This window comes from Monodon monoceros, unplaced genomic scaffold (assembly GCF_005190385.1).
Source record: "Monodon monoceros isolate NGI ecotype Baffin Bay Population unplaced genomic scaffold, NGI_Narwhal_1 Super_Scaffold_7, whole genome shotgun sequence".
In the NCBI taxonomy this organism is placed as follows: Eukaryota; Metazoa; Chordata; class Mammalia; order Artiodactyla; family Monodontidae; genus Monodon; species Monodon monoceros.
This window is the reverse complement of record NW_021703784.1, coordinates 64,918,874-64,942,610: the sequence shown is the minus strand read 5'-3', so window position 1 is coordinate 64,942,610 and position 23,737 is coordinate 64,918,874. Positions and strand designations below refer to the sequence as shown.

General features: G+C 42.8%; 1 protein-coding gene across 14 annotated transcripts in view; it reads right to left on the bottom strand.

Annotated features, from left to right (window-relative positions):
- TEAD1 (TEA domain transcription factor 1) overlaps positions 1–23,737 on the bottom strand; it is a 264,117-nt gene that overhangs the window by 76,986 nt on the left and 163,394 nt on the right. The window contains exon 1 of one of the 14 annotated variants that reach the window (XM_029207014.1): positions 10,177–10,380. The exons of the other annotated variants lie outside the window; for them this stretch is intronic. The gene's annotated coding sequence lies outside the window, so the exon portion shown is untranslated. Of the gene's footprint in view, positions 1–10,176; positions 10,381–23,737 lie in introns of those variants that run through there. 14 annotated transcript variants of the gene reach the window in all.

Below are 23,737 nucleotides of genomic sequence, written 5' to 3'. Positions count from 1 at the left end.
CTCATAATTTGATTAAAATGCTTCTAAAGACCACTACTTCTACAAGAAGACCTCATTGAGCATCTACTACGTGCTGAGCGCTATGCTACATCATTTCATGGAAAGCTGGTCATGACTCTCATGTCCCTGGTTCTTTACATGAGCAAGATTACCTTTCTTTTAAAAGCCTGTGTTCTTTCTTTCATACCATGTTTCAAGCCACGAAGAGTAATTAACTTGAAGCTGCTATGTGTTCCTTCTTGCCCTGCCATAAGGAATATTGCTGATTCAAGTTACAAATTCAAATTCCACTAACACTAAGCATCTACCGTGAACTCAAAGCAGACTGTTGATCACTTTATTTTTTGTGAATTTTTTAAATGACGATAAGGGTGGTTTTGTGCACAGAAAACATTAGTCAGGTTTACCTGGCTTTAGAAATGTTTACTTCATTTGTTTAGTTATTTTTTGAAAAACCTTAAATGCCCTAGCTCATTTTTTAAGTTTTCAGTTCAACTTACAGATCCTGTAATTTTTATAATCACTTTCAAAGGGCCATCGGATTAATGTTTGGTCCATTTTACAAACCTAGTTAAACTCCTTCAAACATTTAAACTATGTTATTTATAATCTATAATTTATTTAATTTATATTTATTTAATTCTTTTAAATATTAGAATTGTTTGATTTAACTTACAAAACCTCCTCTTAAACAACTCTTAGAAACCTAATAAATTCTCTTAAGTGCCCCAATATTGCTTAGAAATCTAGTTAAGACTTCAACCCTCCCTAAAATCAAGTCTAAGTCTGTTACTTTATTGCATATTTTAAATTGGAAATACAGGCTAACGTGTTATGTGCGCCAAATTATTTTAAATATGCATACTGAAGTACTCACATGCACAAATCCTTTAAATAAAAAGTATTAACACTATGGCTCTGATTATATTAAAAACGTCTACATTCAATTCTAAATCTTCCCAGAATTATAATATGCTTACCCTTTAAGGAAACAAGTATGTCATTCCAAATGATTTTGGAATATCTTTTTGGGTGCCTGGGGTTGTACTTATTTTACTAGGTTCTGAATGAATTCTTATTAGGAACCCTGATAGGACTTTCTGAGCCCTATTTGTATTTCTATAGCATGGCCCTCCAAACGGGTTGGATTCATACAATTCAAAGCCTTGGATTTGAATCATGGTACTAAGGTACAGAATTCTCCAATCAAGGACAGGGAACTCAGGGACACCAAACATCACGGATGTAACTGGCAGTGGGGCTCTGGTCCATACAACACAGTTCTGTTTCACAGCCATGAAGGATGCTGGTTATTAGAAATGTTAACCCTCATTTCTCTAACTCTCGCTTCCAAAAAAAAATACACATGTACACATATAGTGGTGCTTGATCCAGTAAACCTTACATTACAAAAGTTACTTTCAACTAAGTTAACTTTAAAGTTAATCATGACATTCCTAAACTATTCCTACAGTTACGTGGGTACCATCTCTCCCTGTGCCTTACATGATGCCTGTCTGGTGTATCAGGGATATAAAGACAGCCTAGCCTGCTGCCCACAAGGAGTTCACTGTCCAAAACAAGGGCTAAGGTAGAGGAAATCAGCTCTACGTGTCAGACAGCAACTGAAAGAGGTTCTAGTAACATATGTGGGTAATCAGCCACAAATAATTCCAGAAATCTAGAAAGCCTTCCCCAAAGTACTGGAATATAAGCTAGCCTTTAAAGATAGATTACATTTTCTCCAACATTATAAAAAATTTCCAACATACAAAGTCAACACTATATACACGATATACCCACCATCCAGATCCTACCTTCACTTTTTCTTTATTCGCTTTATCACATGTCACTCCATCTATCCACTCTTCTACCCGTCCACCGAGCCATCTTATTTTGTTGTTGTTGCATTTCAAAATAAGTGGCAGGCATGATAACATCCCTGCATCCTTCAGTGTGCATATCATTAACTAGAGTGATAAGACTGATTTTGATAGGCAGAATGGAGGGGGTACGCTGAAGACCCTTTTAGACAGAGGAAGCAGCATTTTAAAATAGATATACAGAGGAAACTGGGGCTCCTAAAAACCAGGCATGCTGACCCTCAAGCTCCCTTGACCACTGCACACTTTCTCTTTCTGAGCCCAGGAATCTCCAGGTTCTACATTCACAGCATCCATGAATCATCTCCTTCACTCTTCTCTATAAATACCTGTAATAGCTTATAGAGCTGAGTGGCAATGTCACACTTCACCACTAAGTGTCATTATACTACAGCTTCTCTGCAGCATAGAATGTCCTTTAGAAATGCACACCCTATCACTTCTTCAAATCTGAGATGCAGCAGCTGCAGTTGCCTTTGCTTTTCCCACAGGCAAGAGGCAGCAGCAAAGGCAAACAGCCTGACCTGTCGCTTTTATACTGTGATCCTCACTAAGTGCTACGATCCAGTTTTTATTTTCTTTTTCCTTTCTCCTAAGTGACATAACACAGTTGAAAGTGAGCCCATCATTGGCTTTTCCAGCCTCCCAGATTGCTGTGAAATTTCCGCTAAAGGGGCAAGAGAGAGAAAGAGAGAGAGATTCCGACAGAAAGGGAGTTTGCGCTGTGCTTGCCTTACCCAGAGAGAAGACTGGTTAACGTTGTTGTGGGCTTGTGTGTAATGGGATGTGGCCTCAGGGTCATGTCTGAGGCACAGCAAATGCAGGGTCTGTGGCTAGAAATTGTAGCCCAGAGACACTCGGCTTTAACAGTGTAAGAGCCACTTTGTAATTGAATGGAGTCAGGGAGCCACAAAGAAAGAAGTAACAAATGGAACCTCCTCTTCCCTGGCTGCAGCCGGTCTGAAGGCTAACACATACTCTGGCCTGGGGCAGGGGCTTTAGTGTACTCTAAGGAAACCTCTGTTAGCCCTCTCTTTGCTGGGACGGACATGGGAGGATTCCCCCACAGGTTTTTCCCATGTTAAAAGAACGAGAATCAGATGGAAAACTCAAGCTTCTTCTGACTGCTAGACCAAAGCTGTATGAAACAGGCACTGATGCTATGGTTGTAGCCATATGGTCTTCCACACCCCCTCACAAGCCTTAACTTGGCCCAAGGGCACTATTAGGCTGTTCCTTGTTAAGGCCCTAAGCTGTCTGAGCTCTGTACCTGAACACACAATTGCTTTCATGGCCTGCATCTCCTTGCCCAGTGCTGCATGTCTGGATTCTGCCCACCTCTCAAATGCCTGTCCTTCATGAGCTTTACAGCTGGGAGAGGTCAGGTCCCCTCTCCCTAAACATCCACAGCCCTTGACCTTGGCCTCTTTACTGCTGGCTCATATATTTTCTGCCTTGTATTTGATCGTTTCAGCACACGTCATGGCTCCAAACAGAGCATAAAGTCTTTAAGAACAACAACCAATGAGGGAACTCCCTGGTGGTCCAGTGGTTAGGACTCTGGGTTTTCACTGCCAAGGGCCCGGGGTTCAGTCCCTGGTCGGGGGAACTAAGATCCCACAAGCCACGCCTTGAGGCCAAAAACAAAAAAAAGAGCCAATAACATTCATCTTTTCTCTGCCTCCCCTTCCCAATCAGCTCAATGTTTATGGAATGAATTGTCATCAGGAGCAGAAAAGAGGCTCCTATGTCCCTACAATCCAGTTTGACACTGAGTCATCAGCATAAACTGGAAAAAGATGACCCAGTGAGAAGAAGCAAAGAAAGATGTCTTCTGCGAGGTGACACACCACAAGGCATGATTCTGTCCTCCAACACCAGCAGCAATGCCCAATGAGAGAGCGATTTACAACGGACTTTTCTTGGGTAAGATTCTACGAGATGGTGTTAAAATACTTTCTAGCTCTGGACCTCTCTGTATGACCTGAGGTTCATGTAAAGGAAAAAGTATCTTAGAATATGAAAGCCAACAACCAAAAAGCACAGGTGTAGGGTACACTGCAGGAACCAAGTGTCAGCTGCTAGGGAGAGGTCTACAGAACGGGGATGTTGGATGAACCTGTCCTGCTGAAGACCTGGGGCGTCTGTATCTATGGATACTCCCAGAGGAGGCAGTAGAGACCATTCACTGACCTGTGAGGAGTTAATAATTAGCCATTTCTCACACACTGCTTCATCACCCCAGCAACACTGGGAAAGAAAGGAGGTCTACCAAAGCTGGCCAGTCACCCACCGCACCTACAGGGCACAAGCAACATGCTAGGATTCTGGGGGTAAAGAGATGCCATCTCTGCCTTCAGGGAGCCTACATCTGTGAAGGACTCTCACCCGTGAGAACGGACTCAAGTCACCCTACCCCTCTCCACGCCTCTCAATCATGGCACGCATCAGAGCTGACAAGTTCCATTTATCTGAATGACTGCATGATGAACACCTGCCTCCCCCACTAAAGACAGGAATTTCCAGAGGAGCAGAGACCTTGTGTTTTCGCTCATCGCTGTGCCCCCGGTGCCAAGAATACAGCAGGTCCTCAGAAAGTATACACTGATGGAAAGAATAACTGAATGAGAGGGATGGAGAACCAGAGTGGGGGAGGGGTACAAGGCTTAGACTGGGGGTAAACGCAGGTGCACTAAAGAGCATTTGAAATGGTCACAGAGTGTTGTTGCCAATGAGGAAGTTTAGACACCAGTGTCTCAGTTAATCCCCAATATAAATCATTGACCAAAAATCAGCACCAACCAACATGGAAAATCACCAGAATGGGCCAGGCAGCCCATTCTGCATTGCCAGAGGCTGGTACTGCATGTTCCCCATCTAAAGTCTTACAAAATGAACTGGTGGCCTTCAGGAGGTGAACACTGGCAAGTCTCTAAAATAAATATCCTCTGTCTACACTCACCAGAGGCTTACAAGGAACAGCTTTAGAAGGAAGAATACACACACGAAGGCTGTGTTAACCCTGGTTGGTCAGAACTTATTCCTTGAATCCCTTCAAAACGCCTGGCAATGACCCAAGTCCCACCTTCTCTGAGTTCCCATCAGTCAACGGCAGTTGATAACATTATCAAGGGATGGCTCCATAAAACACCGTGGTCCCCTTCATCTTAGCTAACAAACTACACATGTGCATAAGACTACAAGGGTCGAAGAGAGACGAGCAAGTAAAAATGTCTAATGTTATGGATTGAATACAAACAATCCCTCCATGTTGAATTCTTTTTGTTGTGTTTATTTCCAGAAGGAAAAAAAATATAAATGAAGAAAATTTTTCTAATGGCTCATTCTTTATGAAGCAATAAAGAGATGCTACACAATCACCTTTTTTTAAAAAAATTATTTATTTTATTTTTGGCTGGGTTGGGTCTTTGTTGCTGCGCGCAGGCTTTCTCTAGTTGTGGTGAGCGGGGGCTACTCTTCGTTGCGGTGCGTGGGCTTCTCATTGCGGTGGCTTCTCTTGTTGCAGATCACAGGCTCTAGGTGCACAGGCTTCAGCAGTTGTGGCTCGTGGGTTCTAGAGCAGAGGCTCAGTAGTTGTGGCGCACGGGCTTAGTTGCTCCGCGGGCATGTGGAATCTTCCCAGACCAGGGCTCAAACCCGTGTCCCCTGCATTGGCAGGCAGATTCTTAACCACTGCACCACCAGGGAAGCCCTACAATCACCTCTTTAATCCTCTACCTAGCCTTAATTACGTTATGCCTCTAGTTGTTCTTTCTAATCCATCCTATATACTGCTACTTGAAACACACCTCTGGTTCAGCCACTCTACTGCTTCAAGACCTCTGCCTATAGTCTAAAGGTCAAATTCCTTTAGTATAGTGTTCAGTATGGTCCCACCGTCTGGCCCTAACTTTTTTTTCATGACACACCACCATCACCTTAATCCATTTTACTGCCATCAAAATGCACACCTAGCTTTCAGTTCCCTGAACCATCCTGCCATTCTAAGGTTTTGCTCACAAGTACAATATCCCTTAAGACCACCAATCAAAAGCCTTCCAGGTCCAGCTCAGATACTCTTTCCTTCACAAAACCTCCATGAAAGGCCTGAAATATGCACTAGGCTTGGAGTGTGTGAAGAGGAGTGAGCCAGGGAGCCAGGTACCTGGAGCTCACCTCACAGACCAGTGGCTGGGAAAGACCACAATACTACAGAGCAAACTGAAACCAAATACACTGTGAGTTAAAAACAAGCTGCCTGGGACTTCCCTGGTGGCACAGTGATTAAGAATTTGCCTGCCAATGCAGGGGACACGGGTTCAATCCCTGGTCTGGGAAGATCCCACATGCCGTGGAGCAACTAAGCCTGTGAGCCACAACTACTGAGCCAGAACTCTGAAGCCTGCGCGCCTAGAGCCTGTGCTCCACAACAAAGAGAAGCCACCGCAATGAGAAGCCCGCGCACTGCAACGAAGAGTAGCCCCCGCTCGCCGCAGCTAGAGAAAGCCCGCGCGCAGCAACAAAGACCCAACGCAGCCAAAAGTAAATACAAAAATAAATTTATATATTAAAAAAAAAAGAAAACTGCCTTGTATATACAAGTGGGGTGAAGGGAGATGGCTTGACTCTGACTGGGAAGTAGCACAGATTCCCCATGCTGCCCTGGGCCCAAAGTACTTTACTTCATGGGTCAGGGCACTGCCCACATTGTGGCTCTAGTAAGAGTTCCTTGTGTAAAAGACCATAAGCTCCTGAAAGGTAGGTTCTATATCTTCAGCATTTTTGTGTCCCACACACTCAAGGTGTGTACAGGATGTTAACAGACTCTAACCTTGCTGACCCCAGTGGCAACCTAAGTAGACCCCCTACCCAGAGGCTCTCAGGAGAGTGTTCAGTCCTGACAGTTCCTGCCATTCATCTTGTGGGCATTCACCTTCTCTTTCATGCCCACATCTGATTACGTTGCTTTCCTACACCAACAGGTCCCCATCCATTGTAAGAAAGACACACACTCCTTAGCTTGTTACCTAAGGCTAACAGCCTGTTCCTGTACTGCTATAGTAGCTTCATAGAGTTCCCCTAGCCATCACTATGCTTTTCCACACCTCTATGTCTTTGTGTAACCATCTGTCCTTAAATGTTCTTCTTCTTCTCCTTTGCCAGCAAAACTCCTATTTAGCCCTGTAAGCACCAACTGAAGCATTTCCTCCTTGACATCTGGGAGCTTTCCAAACTGAGTTAGTCGTTTCTCCTTCGTATGCTCATGTACTGAGCAGATAGCCCGGCTGCTGCTACACTGCCATTACTTACCTACAGGACTATCCAGTCCCCTCTTAGAATAGTGACTGCTCTATGGACAGAACCCATCTGGTTCTGACTCCAGATCTAGCGCCTATTAAGTAGGTGCTCAGTAAATGTTTTCAATTAAAGGAAAAAAAAAATGAATGAGCTCTCCTCTTCCATATGAAGAAAATCAGAAAAAAAAAAAAGATCTAAAAAATGAGTACCTAAATTGGATAACAGCATTGTCAATACCATCTGAAATCTGTAGGCCCTTTTACAGTTACAACTATTTTAGTGAGAGGCGGCACAATTCTCCAGACTCTCGTCCTGAGCTCTTAGCTTGGCTCAAGTGTGACCAACACATGCTCTTTTCCTCCTCACCCCTCTCTCCCCCTGATGACCTCCACATGCCACAGTAATATGGACCTGGTCCAAAAAAAAAGGTAATCCAACATTAACCCAGGAGAGTCCTGTTAATGAAAAACTTTGGTAAGAACACTCTGTTTATTTATTAATTATTTGGCCTTAGAGAAGTGTGAAATCCACACATTTGAAGTGCTAAAAATTGCTGGTCTTTAATGGAGATTCTTTAATAGTGGCATTGCTGCAAACTTTTTTTTTTTTTTTGGATTCAGATGTATCATTGCCTAGATCTTCTCTGGGAAATTTGAACATGTACTTATTAGCTGTGTGAACATGGGAAACTAGCTTTACTTCTCTGGACCTCTTTTTCATTGCTTGAACTGACATACATGGTTTCTGTCCAGGATACCATACCACATGGCATCTAGTATAAACCTACAATGTTTCTACTTTTAACGCTATAGAAATGGAACATCTTTTCCACGCTACACTGAAAATGTCCTCAAAATCTTTGCATTCATTACCCTAAATCATCCAAATGATATGGCCATAAAACCTATTTCTAAGTAAAAGGAGCCCTTTATTGTGATATCTGAATATTAAGAGGGCATCATGCAAATTACGTAGTTGCTACAATAATCTTTTAATTTAGAATAGATTCTTCCTTGAATAAAATAGCAAGAATTAGGTTTTTGCTAAGGGCTAAATGAGGCCAAAATTATAATTTGTGGCAGACTGTAAAATTACCTCTATGAATAGACTGCAGGCATTGCATTAAATGTCCCAACCATGTCATCAATGGTCATCATGCAGAAGTAACAAAGGCCCTGTCTCAACCTAAAATGCAAGAAGTCCAACGTTCTAGAAGTGGAAGAGGAGGCCACTTTGGTTTTGTATATTCTCATGGTAGTGGTGGAAATTTTGGAGCAGGACCGGGAAGGAACTTTAGAGAGGATCTGATGGATATGGAAGTGGTCCTGGATTCAGGGGTAGCTTTCATGGCTATGGAGGAGGACCTAGAGGTGGCAATTTTCTAGGTAGCCCTGGTTATGGAGGCTATTAGCCAGAATCATGGTGGAATAAGACATAATGTTATTCCTTTAAAAAATGTTTGTGGGTGTGTAGAGTTAAGAAGCTGTTGCACGTTTATGATTTAATAAAAATTATTCTAAAGGAAAAAAGAAAATAAACAGCATGTCTCCCACTGGATTTCCAGAATTTAGTTGTCAGTGTAAAAACACAACTATCATTAGAAGAATTAAGCATCAACTTCTGAAGTTATATAGCAGTAGCTATACAAAGGTGAGTTATGCAAGCATTAAAATCCAAATGACACTCACATAGGATTACTTGCTGCTTAGAAAACATAGTATTCGATAAAAAGAATTCTAAATGTCTAGGCACTTAGTAATTCTTTTAAAAATAATATGGAAACCATACATAAAGAACAACATTTTAAAAAAATGCACTAAAACCCAAGAGACTGAAACTTGGGGGGGTTAAGCTAAATGAAATAATATTGGATGACAGGTAGGGACGAAGTGAGATAAAAGAAAGCTAGACAATGCCTACTGTGTGAATACCTACTGTGTCAGCACTATTCAAAGCACTGTGCTTATACATGAATACATTTAACCTTCATTCCCACCATATTCCCGTTTTATAAATGCTGAACCTGAGGTTCAAAGAAGAAACTTGCCCAAGTTCCCAAACCAGTTAAGTGGTGGAATTGGGATTTGAACCCAGCTTTGTCTTCCAAGCTCATTATGCTTAACATCAGACCAACGGCTCTGAAAATAGCCTCTATAATAAGTTAACTTCTCACAGGATCATTACTAAGTGCTTAACCAAAACAAAATCTTAAAGGGGGCCCAACCCAACCACAAAGTGGATGGAACTGTAATATACCATTTTAAAAGTCCATTCACCACCTATAATACAAGATAAAACCTCACCTCTTCATGCCTTCAAGGCCATCATAATCTGGCCACAATGTAGTCCCCGTCCCCTGTTCAGTAATATCTGTTAAGTATCTTCTATGTAAAAGGCATTGCACTAGGCACTGGAGGAGATACACACTGGAATAATAACATGTTCTCTGCCCCCAAGGAGTTTAGATTTTAGAAGGAGAATTGAGGCAAGAAGCCACACGTCTGTAATAAAAGGCAGAATATTTAGAAGGAGAGGAAACATACTGAAGAACAGTTTGAGAAAAGTCCAGAAATGTTTCCTCCCGTGGTTGCCACGTTCTCTGTCATTTACCCAACTGCGCTGGACGCATTAGACTGCTCTCAAAATCAGGAGTATCCAAAGGCAACAATATCATCAACGAGAAAGCAGTGGCCTATGAAATGGGCTTTCATTTTAGCTAGTGATCAAGCAAAACAAAGAGATTATTAGCTCTTTTGGTTGAGTTTTAGATTCAGGAGAGTTAACCCATTTTTATTCCCCTTTTAAATTTCTAATTACTCAGGTAATATGCAGTATATTCTCTGTAAAAAACATAACTGTTACACATACAAGCCCACTTTTTGCCCTTTCTCCTGCCTCGCTCTACAGAGCTATTGTGTCCGTTGGGTGCTATTCCCTTTGTGTAGATTGACCTGCCCTCGCCCCTCGGTCCTGTCCAAATCTGCTGAACACTTACTTCTGAGTTGTCAAGACCCGGTTCCAAAGGCACTCCTCCAGCTCCGTGACAGTTTGTTCTGCCTCTTCAGCTCAGCAACCTCCATGCAAACTAGCATAGTGCTTGCCATGCACTCTTCCTGTGCAAGTTTTTGCTCCCTTTTTTTTTTTTGACAAATTAGGAGCTTCTTTAAAGCAAGGCCCACGTCCTGTTTCCCACAGTATCCCCCGGCCTCTAACTCCTGGCATTGTACTCAGAGCTTGCTACTTAATGATAGCACTGCTGCTGATTTTAGCCGCTTCTTGGGAAGAAAAAAATATTTGAAGAGGTGACATCATGGCACACAGGAGGTGGTGACAATGTTTTCTTTGAAGAGGCAGGAAGACAGGGAGGGAAAAGGAACAGGAAGGACAGAAAAAGCACTGTGCTGGCAGGACAGGGATATAAAGAAGAACACAAGAGTTCGAGGAACTCACAGCCCAGCTGAACGCTTGTGAGCTGCTGAGATACCCATGCACCCCGAGACACCTCTCCTCTTCACAAGCTCCAAGAAACGGACAAGGCACACGTGATCATAACTGAGATACAGGGGGCAAAAAAGGACACTGAGTGACTGCTCCATTCCCTAGTGGACAGGACCCGGAAAACTTAGAGCCTTTCCCTCTTCAAAATTAGCTTGCTAAAGCCACTCTGTTTTTAATTCTTGTGATCTTTAAGATTTATCATCCTGCCTCAATTCACCACCCTCACAGAGGAGGACACTCAGTATTTAACTGAGAAAAACAAATTTTCTAAGAAACGGCTAGAATAAGTTAGAAAAAACTGGATAAAATGGAAACAAACCAGCTCACTCTGGGCTGTATCCTGGGTAGCCAGGATGTTTTTTAAAGACAGGGAATACGGACAGTCGACGTGGCTTCATCTGCAAGTTCGTTCACCACACACAAGTTTGATTTTGTAAGAAAAGGCAGAGCCCAAACTACTCTTGACTCCAGCCCTGAAGGCTGCTTTGCAAAGATATCTCAGAGTGAAATTATTCAGCAAACCCTTGGTGGATAGAAGGTTCCACAAGTCAACAACCGCTTAAGCAGTTTAAACCAACAAGCAAGATGCCCTCTATTTAAATGCTATGAGCGAATCTATTTTAAGCCTTTAAAAATCCTTTGGGCAGGTGTTTAAGCTGTGTACAGACTGAGCCTGGGGAGGCTCTGGACGAGGGGGAAGGGCGGGCTCCACTCTTCATGCAGGCAACATTTTGTTCAGACAATCTTCCTGCAGCAGGTCATGTGACAAAGGCCAAATAAACAGCATCTGGGGATTTTCAATTACAGACCTTCGCCCAGCATGCCTGCACTGTAATCTCTACCAGATGAGGCTCAGGCCTCCCTATTTTCAATAATTCACACACTGTGTACACATAACATGACAATAAGGGCATTCACGGTGCAGCCTGATTCGCAGATCAAAGCTAGCAAAGGGCCAGCTGTAAGCATGCTCTGCTGCTGGATGATTCGTGCTTTTCACGGGCTTGGAAAGACGCTCTGCAGGACCTGGCAAGCCGGCCTCTTTCCTGTGCGGTATGCTGAGCAAACTCTGAGCATGAACCAGGCACAGCCTCCTGGGATGTCCAGAGAGGCGACTCATTCCATGTGCATCTGCAAGTAGTGGGCAGCTTCAAACTCCAGCCTACTCAACAAGCTGCCTCTTGGGAAAAGCTTGCCTTGGGCCGGTGCAAGAGCCATGCAAAACCTCGTCCACTCCCAGGAGCAGGTGGTTCTTGAAAACGAGCCTGTTCTAAAAGGACGGTAAGGTTCTCGTACTTAATAAACCCTCAGCCAGGTGCTCCGAGTTTACAAACCCAAGGGCTGTGGAGTCTCCATTCAGCCATCACACACACAAGCGACTCAGACGCAAACTACACGGAGGTATCTATTTAACGCATGTTACAGAGCTTTGAGTCTGGGAAATAAAAGAGGACACTCTATTGTTGTTACCAAAATCCCCACACGTTAACTCAATTAACTTGTGTGTGTGTGGACTAACGCGTTTAGCCACTGTGGGCATGTGCACGCATGCGTGCCTGAGCACTTGAAAAGCATTCGGAATGCTCAAGTCCACAACATTCCACGTGCCTACTGCCCTGCAGGGAGAGTTGCAACTGGAGGAAATAAGGACACCGCTTCTTCATATAAAGATTTCATACCCGTCAATCAGGGTAGGACCCCGGAGAAAGCCGTAATGGTGACTTCCTCAGCAGCAAACACAGGCTGCTCACAGCTGTGAGCTGGGCGTCCTTACCCCCTTTTCTCTCTCATTCAGGATGGTTTCCTCTTAATCACAATAATCCCAAAAGTGCTAAAACATATCAATCGTTGGGTAAGCCCTGCCTACAAAGGGCCAGCCGGCTGGCTTTTATGGCCTTGTTCAACTGCAGCTGATACTTCATTCAGTGACAAATCCAATTTAGCAGTTACAAGAGGTTTAGCATCCCTGAAAAAATACTGGGGTTGATCTGGCGCTCTGAAGTCAGCAAATGCTCCACTGCCATATTGTTGCAGAGATTATTCTGCTGTCATGTCTGGGTGTCTACAACCAACTGTCTCGCACCTTCTCTACCCTTGCCCCCCACGAGCTGACGGTGATGGTGGTGGCAACAATTTAATCCCCGGATAAAAATACAGGCAACAATCATACTTGGAAACTGACTAAATAATGTGATTTTACCACTGCCCTTCTCTCTCTCTCTCTCTCTCTCTCTCTCTCTCTCTCTCTCTCTCTCTCCCTTTCCCCCCTCTCTCTCTCTCTCTCACACACCCTCCCTCACACACACACACACACACACACACACACACACACACGAGTAACTGGCTCCACTTTTCAAAAGGAGGATTTCTACAATACCTTGAAGGAAAAGCTATGGGGAGAAATTAATTTCACTCCAAACTTTGGATTCTGGGTCAGCTCTGAAGAGTAAAAGGAGACAAACAACATGTAAAGATTTTACCCTTGGACTGAAATTCGTATTATTAAAAAACTCTTGCAGGACTAATGTGAAGACCTGGGAATTAAATTCTTTACATTCATTTTTAACATCAAAATGTTAAAACAAAGAAAGGCATTGAGCCATGGTGGAAGGAAGCAAATAAACTGACAGAAAGAAAAATTAACTTTTGAATTTTTAATACACGCAATATATACATATATATGCATATATATACTTTATAGGTTATTATATAAATTCAAGTTAAAAGGATCTCCAAAGAAAATAACTCAGGTAATTTAGCTACAAAAGGGATACACAACCAACAAAATGCCATTTTTAAGCAACAGCACAAAGTAATTTACAAAGTAGAATAAAAGGGAAATGATCTAATAGGAACATGGGCTGATTATTCCTTTAATATTAGACTTCGTAGTCAACAGTTGGTTTTTTATCCCAGCTCCAGTTTTAACGATACCAAAAAAAGTGACCACAGAGACATCTGGTTTAAAAAAAAAAAAAGTTTTCAGTGCCATAAATGAGATGTGCAATTGTGACTGGCAAGATATCAACAATGGAATATTCCATAGAGTTTTTATTTCATGTGGTTTTAAAACTTTATTCTTTTCTCTGGATTTTTTAAAGCATACACTGGAAATTAAAACAAAAAGCAAACATCCAAAGCCTGCAGACTAGAGAAGACATTTAGCTTCTGTGAATAACAATCCATTAGATTAATATTTTGTCAATGTCACTTATCACAACAAAAGCAACGGGATTTTATAATTTACTCTAAGTCTGGTTTGATTAAAATTCAAAAAACCACGGCAAAGCTATATTGAATTTCGTTTGCTGCATTGTAATTACTTACTTTGTAGCTGACTATAAACAGTGTTTTATTACAGCCACAAAAATGCATTTAAAAACTAACAGTAATTCAGAGACGCTAGAAGGACCAAGGGAACAAGTCCCATCACTTCTACTCTGAACATCAAGTTAGTCTCTACGTTAATGCGACATCAGAAAATGGGGACCCATGATCTTTCTCCATCCTAGGGGACCTGTGGGTCTGCCTAAGTTGCCTTCCCTTAGAGCAGGGCTCGGACCCCCTGAGAGCACAGATGTGGCAGAGCCAGATCTATGCACCTCCTTCCTAAGACAGAGAAAGACTCTCACTTGGCTCCAACTCAACAATGAGATAATAGAGGCTGCCAGGCATGATGGATGTCTTAAAGGCTTAAAACTACTATTTGCATCCTCCAGATACACAATTAGATGGAAAAAAAAATTTTTTTTTCTAGAGGCAGCTTCCAATACTGTTAATATACCTGGCAGGGGAGAGTTAGTTTAGTGAAATGAAGACTTACTTTAAAAACATTTGTCTGAGCCATTTCCTGAAAGTGTCTTTCTGCAGTGGAAAGAAGCAAACCATCCATTTTGGATAAAAAACCAAGTTTAGAAGTTCAAAAGTTAGAGATGTATAACTCCCTTAAAGTTAGTATCAAGGTTTTCAATGCATTTGATTACTTAATTTTTCCATTCCCTTATTTTAAATCCATAATTCTTAAAGGCAGAATAATAAAAAATTCACTTATTGGACAAGGCAGGCAGGCATAAACATGATTTAAGCATGAAAGAGAGGAAACAGCCTTCACACGCACTTGCCAGAGAAAAATTGGTGGTTCTGAAACAGCATACAGGCAATTTTCTGGAGCTCATGAGGATCCAGGGGGCAATGCCTGAGAAATGACAGAGACATGTTTGAAAAGTCAACCTGCATTTCTCTAGAATGAATTTACAGGACAGGGCAGGAGTACCTCTGGAAGTTCACCAAGCCTCCATTAATAAATGAGGCAGCAGTGCAGTTTCCATGGCAACAGAGACTCCAACTCTCCAGCAAGCTTAGTGCATAAACGCCAAAGGTTTCTCCTCAAATCTCAACTTCCCGTTTCCAGGTGCTGACAAAACCAAACATACTTTTAAGCCTGGAAAAACAGTGCAGGGGTTTTGAAAAGGTTTTCTCATAACACTGGCTTGGTCAAAGTGGTGTGGCAGCTTCACAGACAGAACTCTGCAGCTCCCTCTTGCTATAACAGAGGCCTGGAGCATGATTTTAAAGGGAGTTAAGAGCCCCCTGAGAATGTTCCATGAGTTAAATATATTTGCTGTACTATTATAATGTGTTACGACAAGTTATATATCATTATAATAGGCTCCCATGATTAACATTAGTCTGACTGGTTTTTCCTTGCTCTGTAGAAATCATTTGAGGATAGGATCAGCTTGCTCACCAGTATGGGCACCTGAGGAAAACTGACTGCATTTCTTTAACATACGTAACCTTGAAGCTTATACTTCATGATGTCATGATACATTTTCAAAGGAGACCTTTCCAGAACCTTCCATATGAAGAGGGAAGTGTGGTGCAGACCTCAGAACTCTGCCATCAACTAGTCACTGACTTTAGGGGACACTTATTAACCTTTTTACGCCTCAGTTTCCCCAAAGGTCTAATACTTTATAATGCTGTAATATCACAGTAATGATGAGAACTCACTGCTTTTACATTCCTTCCAAACACAGGCAGTCAGAGAGCACCAGAAAGCACTGGTGTCCTTTGATCCTCCACCTTCCATTTCCCTCTGAACACTGAAAGAGCTGAGTCTCCAAGGTCCAAACCAAAGGAAGATGGCATACTTCCCAGTAAATCCAAGAAGCTACAAGAAGGGCTACTATGCGAGCAGTGGCAGAGGAAGTGGAGGTATGGAGGGATTCTTGGAAAAGCACAAGAGAATTCTAAACCAACCCTCCAAGAACAAGGCAAAACCAGCATTCAGCACAGAGTTCTCCCTGGAGAAAAATGATCAAGGAGAATAAGTCCAGTCTGTGCGCTCATGTAGGGAACACACTTCTTAACCAGCATCCGTCCCAGTCACCTCAAGGGCTGTGCTAAGAGGACAGAGACACTCTCTAAAGCCAACGGCTTCTGACTACCACCGTACCTTATGGGCATGACTTGGGTACAGATAGCTGAGAGTTTCAAAGGAGGACAAAAGGCAGCTTTTCAGCACCCACAGAGCTTACAATCTACCCTGTGGCATACAAGAGATGCAGGTAGGAAGAAAAGGCAGATCCACAGGGGTTTTATGTTTTTAAGGTTTTTCCTTTTTAATTCTGTTCCGTTGCCCCCCAACCCCTTTCACACAGGAATAATCTAGTTTTAAGTCCCTCTCTGCATCCATATAATAGTGTAACTTCCCACACGAGTACTGCCTTTAGCATGTTATCATGCTAAAAGGCTTTAGCAGACAGTAACAAATTCCTGACACCTCCGACCGATAACCTGAAAAGAGAAAAGGTTTACCATTTCAATTTTCAGACAGGTCTGGCCTGGGGACAAATCAGTTGAAAGACAAAGAGGGTAAATAATTTCCAGTATGACTCCCCTTGTAAAAACCATAAAGTTACTATCCAGGGGGAACAATCAAATGTCTACCAGAACTCTGAAAGCCACTGCATATCTAATTCCATTCCAGTCATGAAATCACATACAGGGAGCCGTCATGTATGTATAAATTCCCTTAATATGAAGCCTGTGTCTCATTTTTCTACCTCTGAGGAAAATGAGGTTTCTGGTGTGAATGGGGCCGTTCTCTCCCTGAAAGGAGACATGCAGAGAGCTGGTGTACCTATTAACATAGCCAGCATCCCCAAGTTACATGAAGAGCACAAGGAGAGACACAATGACATCACTGAACCCTAGACCCAGGCGTCAAGGGCCAACAGATGCTCTTTCATGTCATGATTAATAATATAAGTAAAAGTGGAGACAGAAAGACCCTTACTCAGAAACAACCATCCCCATTATATGAATTTTGACTGACCTTTCTGTACAATTTAATTACAGACCCTTCAGCGTGAATGAGCAACTGGGAGTATTTATTTAGCTTGGTTTATGAAGTGAGTAGCTAGAGGAACAGCAGAAGATGAGCTAAGTTTGCTATAGTGAGACAGCCGTGCCAAGAGTCTAGACTGCATCCTGCAGACAATGCAAAGGGCCATCAGATGTGCTCAAGGAAGAGAATGCTGGAACATCCTACCTGGGCTTTGAAAAGCTAAATCTAGCTATGGAATGAAGATAAGAAATCTAGCTATGGGTCGCAAACTAGACTGACGGGGCTAATCGGAGGCAGGGAGATGGGCAACAGTTCAGGTGAGAGAGGTGATGAAGGCCTGAATTTGGGGAGTAAACCTGAAGAGAGCAGGAGAGGAGATGGAATGAAATGAAGAACTGCCAGGTCTTCTTGACATATCTGGTGTGGATGGGAAGAAACGATTTCCATGGCAGCTGATGTTCTTTTTTTGTTTTTTGCAGTACGCGGGCCTCTCACTGTTGTGGCCTCTCCTGTTGCAGACCACAGGCTCCGGACGTGCAGGCTCAGCGGCCATGGCTCACGGGCCCAGCCGCTCCGTGGCACGTGGGATCTTCCCGGACCGGGGCACGAACCCGTGTCCCCTGCATCGGCAGGCGGACTCTCAACCACTGCGCCACCAGGGAAGCCCCGGCAGCTGATATTTTTAGCTCCAAGATGGTAGTAACAACTTAGAAACAAAGAATACGGGAAAATCAGAAGACTGGAGCAAAGGAGCCAATAGGTCTCATTTGGGGTATTTTCATTTGAGAACACAAAAGGATGTCCACGTGGAGCCGTCCAGCAAGTAGGTGGATGTGCAGGGTTGGAGATTAAGAGATTCAGGCTGAGCAGGAGACACAGGTCCAGTAGTCTAGAGCCTGCTGCTGGTAACCAAACCCTGAGAGCAATGAATGACATCCAGGCAAGAAGTGTAAAAGAAACAGGGCACTGCGGAGAACTGACAGAACAGAGGAAAAGGAATCAGCAGAAGAGGGAGAGAAATCGAAAGGAGACATGTACTTGGTCCAGTGATATCATGGAAGGCAAGGATAGATGAAGCTGAAAAAAGAAGAGTGCTAAAAAACGTCAATGATAGGACCTCCCTGGTGGTGCAGTGGTTAAGAATCCACCTGTCAATGCAGGGGACACGGGTTCGAGCCCTGGTCCGGGAAGATTGCACATGCCGTGGAGCAACTAAGCCCGTGCATCACAACTACTGAGCCTGAGTTCTAGAGCCTGCGAGCCACCACTACTGAGCCAGCGTGCCACAACTACTGAAGCCCGCGCGCCTAGAGCCCGTGCTCCGCAACAAGAGAAGCCACCGCAATGAGAAGCTTGCACACCACAACAAAGAGTAGCCCCCGCTCGCCACAACTAGAGAAAGCCCGCGTGCAGCAACAAAGACCCAACATGGCCAATCAGTCAATCAATCAATAAATGTTCCTTTAAAAGTCAATCACATAAAATGCTAGGGAAAGGTCAAGTGGGATGAGAACTATGAGGATATGTTACACGGCACATTAAATTACATCTCTTCAATGCTATATAATAAACATCCTCACATGCAAAAGTAGTTGTGGTTAGAGGTGAGGCCCACCCATCAGTTTGGTCTAGTTCAGTTTGCTTCTCAAGTGGGATTCTAAGGATCAAGGGGCCCTTCGAGATTTTACACGACTCATATGGTCTCATATGCATAGACTTTGGTCACTGACCTAGGAAGTGGGGGAATGAATAGAAACATATCCCAAAGCAGCTACTGAATGGTGTGTGGTCTGGGAGAGAGTGTGGACAAAGCGGCGCCTGTATCATGCAGACCTTTGGTAGAGGAGGTGAGGCACTTTCCCAGACCGATGCAAAGACTGGGGGTGCAGGGCGATTACACTCCCTGGTCAATGGCAAGCAGAGCTAAGCTATGGATACAAGAGATCATCAGTGAAGATATTCTGTGAGAAAATCAGTTATATGTATTTTACAATAAAAAGCATGTATATTAGTATTTATAAATTGTGTGCTACACATGCTTTAGATTAGTAAAAAGTTTAATCAACACATTGATTTTGTGTGCACACGTGCGTGTGTGTGTGTGTGTGTGTGTGTGTGTGGTTAGTTGATTGAAAGTATTTACCGGCACACCACTGGCTATCGCCTCTTTATCCCAGTCACTGCATCTAAAACTTTCACCAAAGGGGCAGCAGGTTCCTAAATCAGCAAGAGATGGCACATTTGAGGATCCTAAGATCACTCCCTTGCCAATGAGTCTCTCAAGGGTGCTCCAACCAACTCGCACAAGTTAGAAACCCCACAATCATGCCTGCCTTCCCCTTCTGGTTCCCCATCCTTATGCAATCCTTACGCAATCATTCAGTTACATAAATATCCATCTCTCAGGCCTGCCTATAGCTCCAACCTTCCCTGCCTCTTCTTTCGGACCTTTTGAAGTAGCCTAACTGCTTTCCTTATCATCCATCTCTCCCTGCCCCACTCTCACCTTCCTTAAGGCTGTAACCAGAGTGATTTTACTTAAAATAACAAGTCTTATCACATTACCTTCAATGTCATCTTCCTATCCCTGGGCTTTCTATCTTGCAGACCCCTACATCAAGAATGCCAACCCTTGTTGCTACCTGCAAACTTCTATTCATTTTTCAATAAAGGCTTCCATGACCTACAATTAATGATTCCCTGATCAGGCTCCCTACACCCACCCTGCGCTCAAAACCACATTCTATCATTACTGTTTCCACAACCACATTCTCTACTAGTCTAGGTACTAGAAACTAGGAACTAGATAGCAGGAGCTTTTTTCTGTAACTCCTCTAATTCTCAGCCTCCAGGATACCACCTAGCACATAGGAGATGATCAATAAATGTTGACAGAATGAATGGACCAGAAATGTACACAGAGTATGGACTGTACTTCCTTCTGAAGCCTACAATATTAAAGAAAAAAAATTTTTAATAAATAAGTTGGACGGAAAATACTATTTTGAAAAAAAATATTTTTTGGGAATTGTCCTACGTCTATGAAAAGCAGTGCTCAGAGGTCTTTCATGAGTTGCTTGTGTAGTGACATGTTTGTTTTTCAGGAGAAATTTGTAAGCCTGTTTTCAGAGTTTGAGCCACACGGATTTTCTGTTGAGAAACCCTTTCATGCCATGTATGTGGTTTCTCATCTACCCAAGCCTCATAATGACAAAATATTATCACAAAAACCAACCAGAAAACAATGAAAATATTTGTAACCATGATGCCTAGACTTAAAGGAACTCTCTCAGCTACTTTAATATTAAACAGAGTCAGAAATGTTTGGCTTTAGAAGACACTGTAGGGATAACTTCAACAATTTCACCTTTCTTTGCAGATGAGAAAATTAAAGCAAAGAGAAGCCAAAGACAATGCCCAAGGCCACACCACCCATGAGTTTACAACTGGGCAGAACTGAGGCCTCCTGACTCTGAGACGGTGCTCATTTCAGAACCACTCTATGCTAAACCTTAGTTTTGTACCGATATTCTACTTAAATGTTAAAATTTTTCTTTGAAGTCCATGTCATCATTAGCATTTAGTAAATGCATAAAACGGGCCCTTAACTTTGCTTCCAACAGGATTTAAATCCAAAATTCTTCTTTAATTAGACAGAGAAAGTTAATCTGGATATATCTGGAATTATGTCCCAGAGTCTATTCTGATCTCAGTCACAAAATCAAAAACTTAAAGGTTGATCCTCCCCTTGAAGGATCAGTGGCCTTGGAATGTTCTTGGAGGCCACATAGCATTGTCTACATTCAATATTATCCGAGGACAATGCAGTGTTCCCAGTGCCCCTCAACAGTGGAATCCTGTCTGTCATACATTCCTCTTGAATGTATTCAAAGTTTCACAAAAGGAGGTCCCATGCTCACAAAGAACCCAAAACTTTTGTTATTAGGACTCACAGGGACATGTGGTATGTCATGAGGTAGAGTAGTGTTTTCAAAATCCCATAAGCTTTGAAGAGAGAGAATGAAATACCTTCTTTTTTAACTGGATTGATAATATGGCAGAGATAAGAGGAGGCAAAAAAGACTAATTTTGAGCAAATCCACAAACATGAAAGATGACATATGCTGTCACTTGAGTCCTTGCTTTACCCCATGAAGGGTTGTCTACCAGGGCGGTGATGGCTCATCCCTCCTGCGCTGCCCCTCAGCCAGGCCTGGCCCAGGTGCACACTTACAGTCTTCTGCTGGGGGAGGCATTCTGGTGGCCCTTCATTCATAACTTCAACCTTAAAAACTTAGAATCCTCTCTGCAACTACACAACTTCTCTGACTCGTTCTCTATGGATCATTCCTTCATCCACAGAATGTCTGAGCCAATTAAATCTCAGCTGTTAAGATATACAGAGTAATAGAATTTGAAATGTATTATGCAACTCTGTCCTACAAATCCTTCCTTGTAATTTCTAAATGCATCTACACTGCAGCACTTGGGAAAATACTGAATAAATCTACATTTACCCTTTATGATTTTAAGCTTCCTTTAATGTTTCCCTTCAACTTTCTTCTTGCCGACGGAAGGGGTCTAACGTCTTCAGCCCATCCGAAGGCGATCCCCAGGATCATTTTCACGGCCAGCAAGCATGCTCATCTCTTAACATCCTCCTGCAGCAGCAACATAACACTGGGCATGACATTCCAGGGGCCCACACGAAACAACTGGACAGGACACTCAGATAAAAATACTGATACCAGATCTTATATACAAGGCAGATTTGGTGGTTTAGAAGGAAGGGCCCTTGGCCTGGGTATCTGGAGACCTAGTTCAAACTCCAGTTTGAATTTGTCTGAACCTCGGTTTTCTTGTATGTAAAAAGGGTCTAAAACTCCCTTATAGAACTGTCGTGAGGATCAAGAAAGAACAATTCTATGAAATCGGCTGGCATGGTCTCTGGCACATATCAAACACACTGTACACGTCAGCTGAACCCCAAATTAGCTATAAGTAAATTCATTTCTCATCACTATTATAATTTCTCATCTACATTACTGTAAATGTGACCTGAATGCAATTACTCCCTCAGTCCAACAGAAACAGACTCACACCCCTCCAACATTCATCACTGCCAATTAAGTGAGGGCAAAGAGAACGTTCACGCCTCTGCAACTTTTTGTTTCCCTCAAAGCACCACTGCACCTATAGAAAGAGTGGTCAAAAAACATCGAAGGCTAATTCACAAAAGAAGAAACGTAAATGCTCTGATGAAATGAGAAAAGGTCCATCCTTACATATAGTCAAGACAATACAATGTTTAACAATTCCTTATATTTGGTTTAGTTTGTTTCTCTTTTCCCCACTGAGAAAACTATGACAGACATCTCTTAGCAACTTCCTTCCCTGCCCCAATATTCAAGATACTATCCCTAAATTAAATTAGGAGCAAAGATTATTTTTAAGTCTTCTGATACACATAATCAAATTGCTACCCAAAAGGGTTGAATCAATATATTAATAAATACTCCCAACAGCAATACTTGCTCCTAGGAACATTAGAAAATGAGTACAGGCAAAAATGGGTATTTTATTGTTGCTTTACATTGTATTGTTCTGAGCAGAACACAAACAAACATTATATTTAATGGGAATGGTTTATGCTATACCTTAAGAAAGCAAGATAAAATATACATATAGGATGATACCAACTTTGTAAAATAAAAATTAAGTCATGTAAAGGAAATATATCAAAATGTGGTTGGCTCTGGGTGATAGGAATTATAGGTGGATCTTTTCCCCTTCTTTATCCCCCTACTTTTTGTTTGGGCAATCCATCTCACTCCTGCACCCACCTGTGGAACACACTGCCCGCAGAGGCAGCACCTGTAGGTGGTAGATGAGGGCAGATGACAAACCCAACCAGAGCAGTACAGGTATGTGGCGGAGAGGCTACTCTGTCAATCCCATTCATAACCCCGACTCTCCACAGATAAAAGGGGACTGCATCCCATCTTCACACTGAACACCGATCACAAATCCAAGGACAAAATACACTAAGTTCTAATGAGCTGACACAATTCAAGACTACAATTCATGCGTACATGGCATTCAAATTCAGACGGAAGAAAAAGCAAGCTATTTCTAAACCCAGTCATACTGAATTATCCACCACATCCTCTTCCATGTCCTCTGGACCTTCAAACATGTAGCCTAAGATATTTCTCCCTTCCCTCTCTTCCTGACCAACTCCTACTTCTATGTCAATTCCCATCTTAGACAGCCCTTGCTTCCACTAAGTCTGCCCTGACCAAGACTGGGGTCACACACAGGGACCACCACCGACCCATGTCAGTAACTATTAACGTGTATTATAGACTAAATCGTGTCCCCCTCAAGATCCATATGTTGGAGCCCTAACTCCCAATGTGACTGTATTTGAAGACAGAGCCTTTAAACAAGTAATTATGGTTAAATGAGGTCATAGGGGTGAGGCCCTAATCCAACAAGACTGGTGTCCAAGAAAACGAAGAGACAACAGGGATGCTTGCACACAGAGAGGAGCCCATGTGAGGACACAGGGAGAAGGTGGATATCTGCAAGCCAAGAAGAGAGGCCTCAGGAGAAACCAAACCTGCTGGTACCTCGATCTTGGACTTCAGCCTCCAGAACTGTGAGACAATAAGTTTCTGCTGTTTAAGCCACCCAGTCTGTGGCC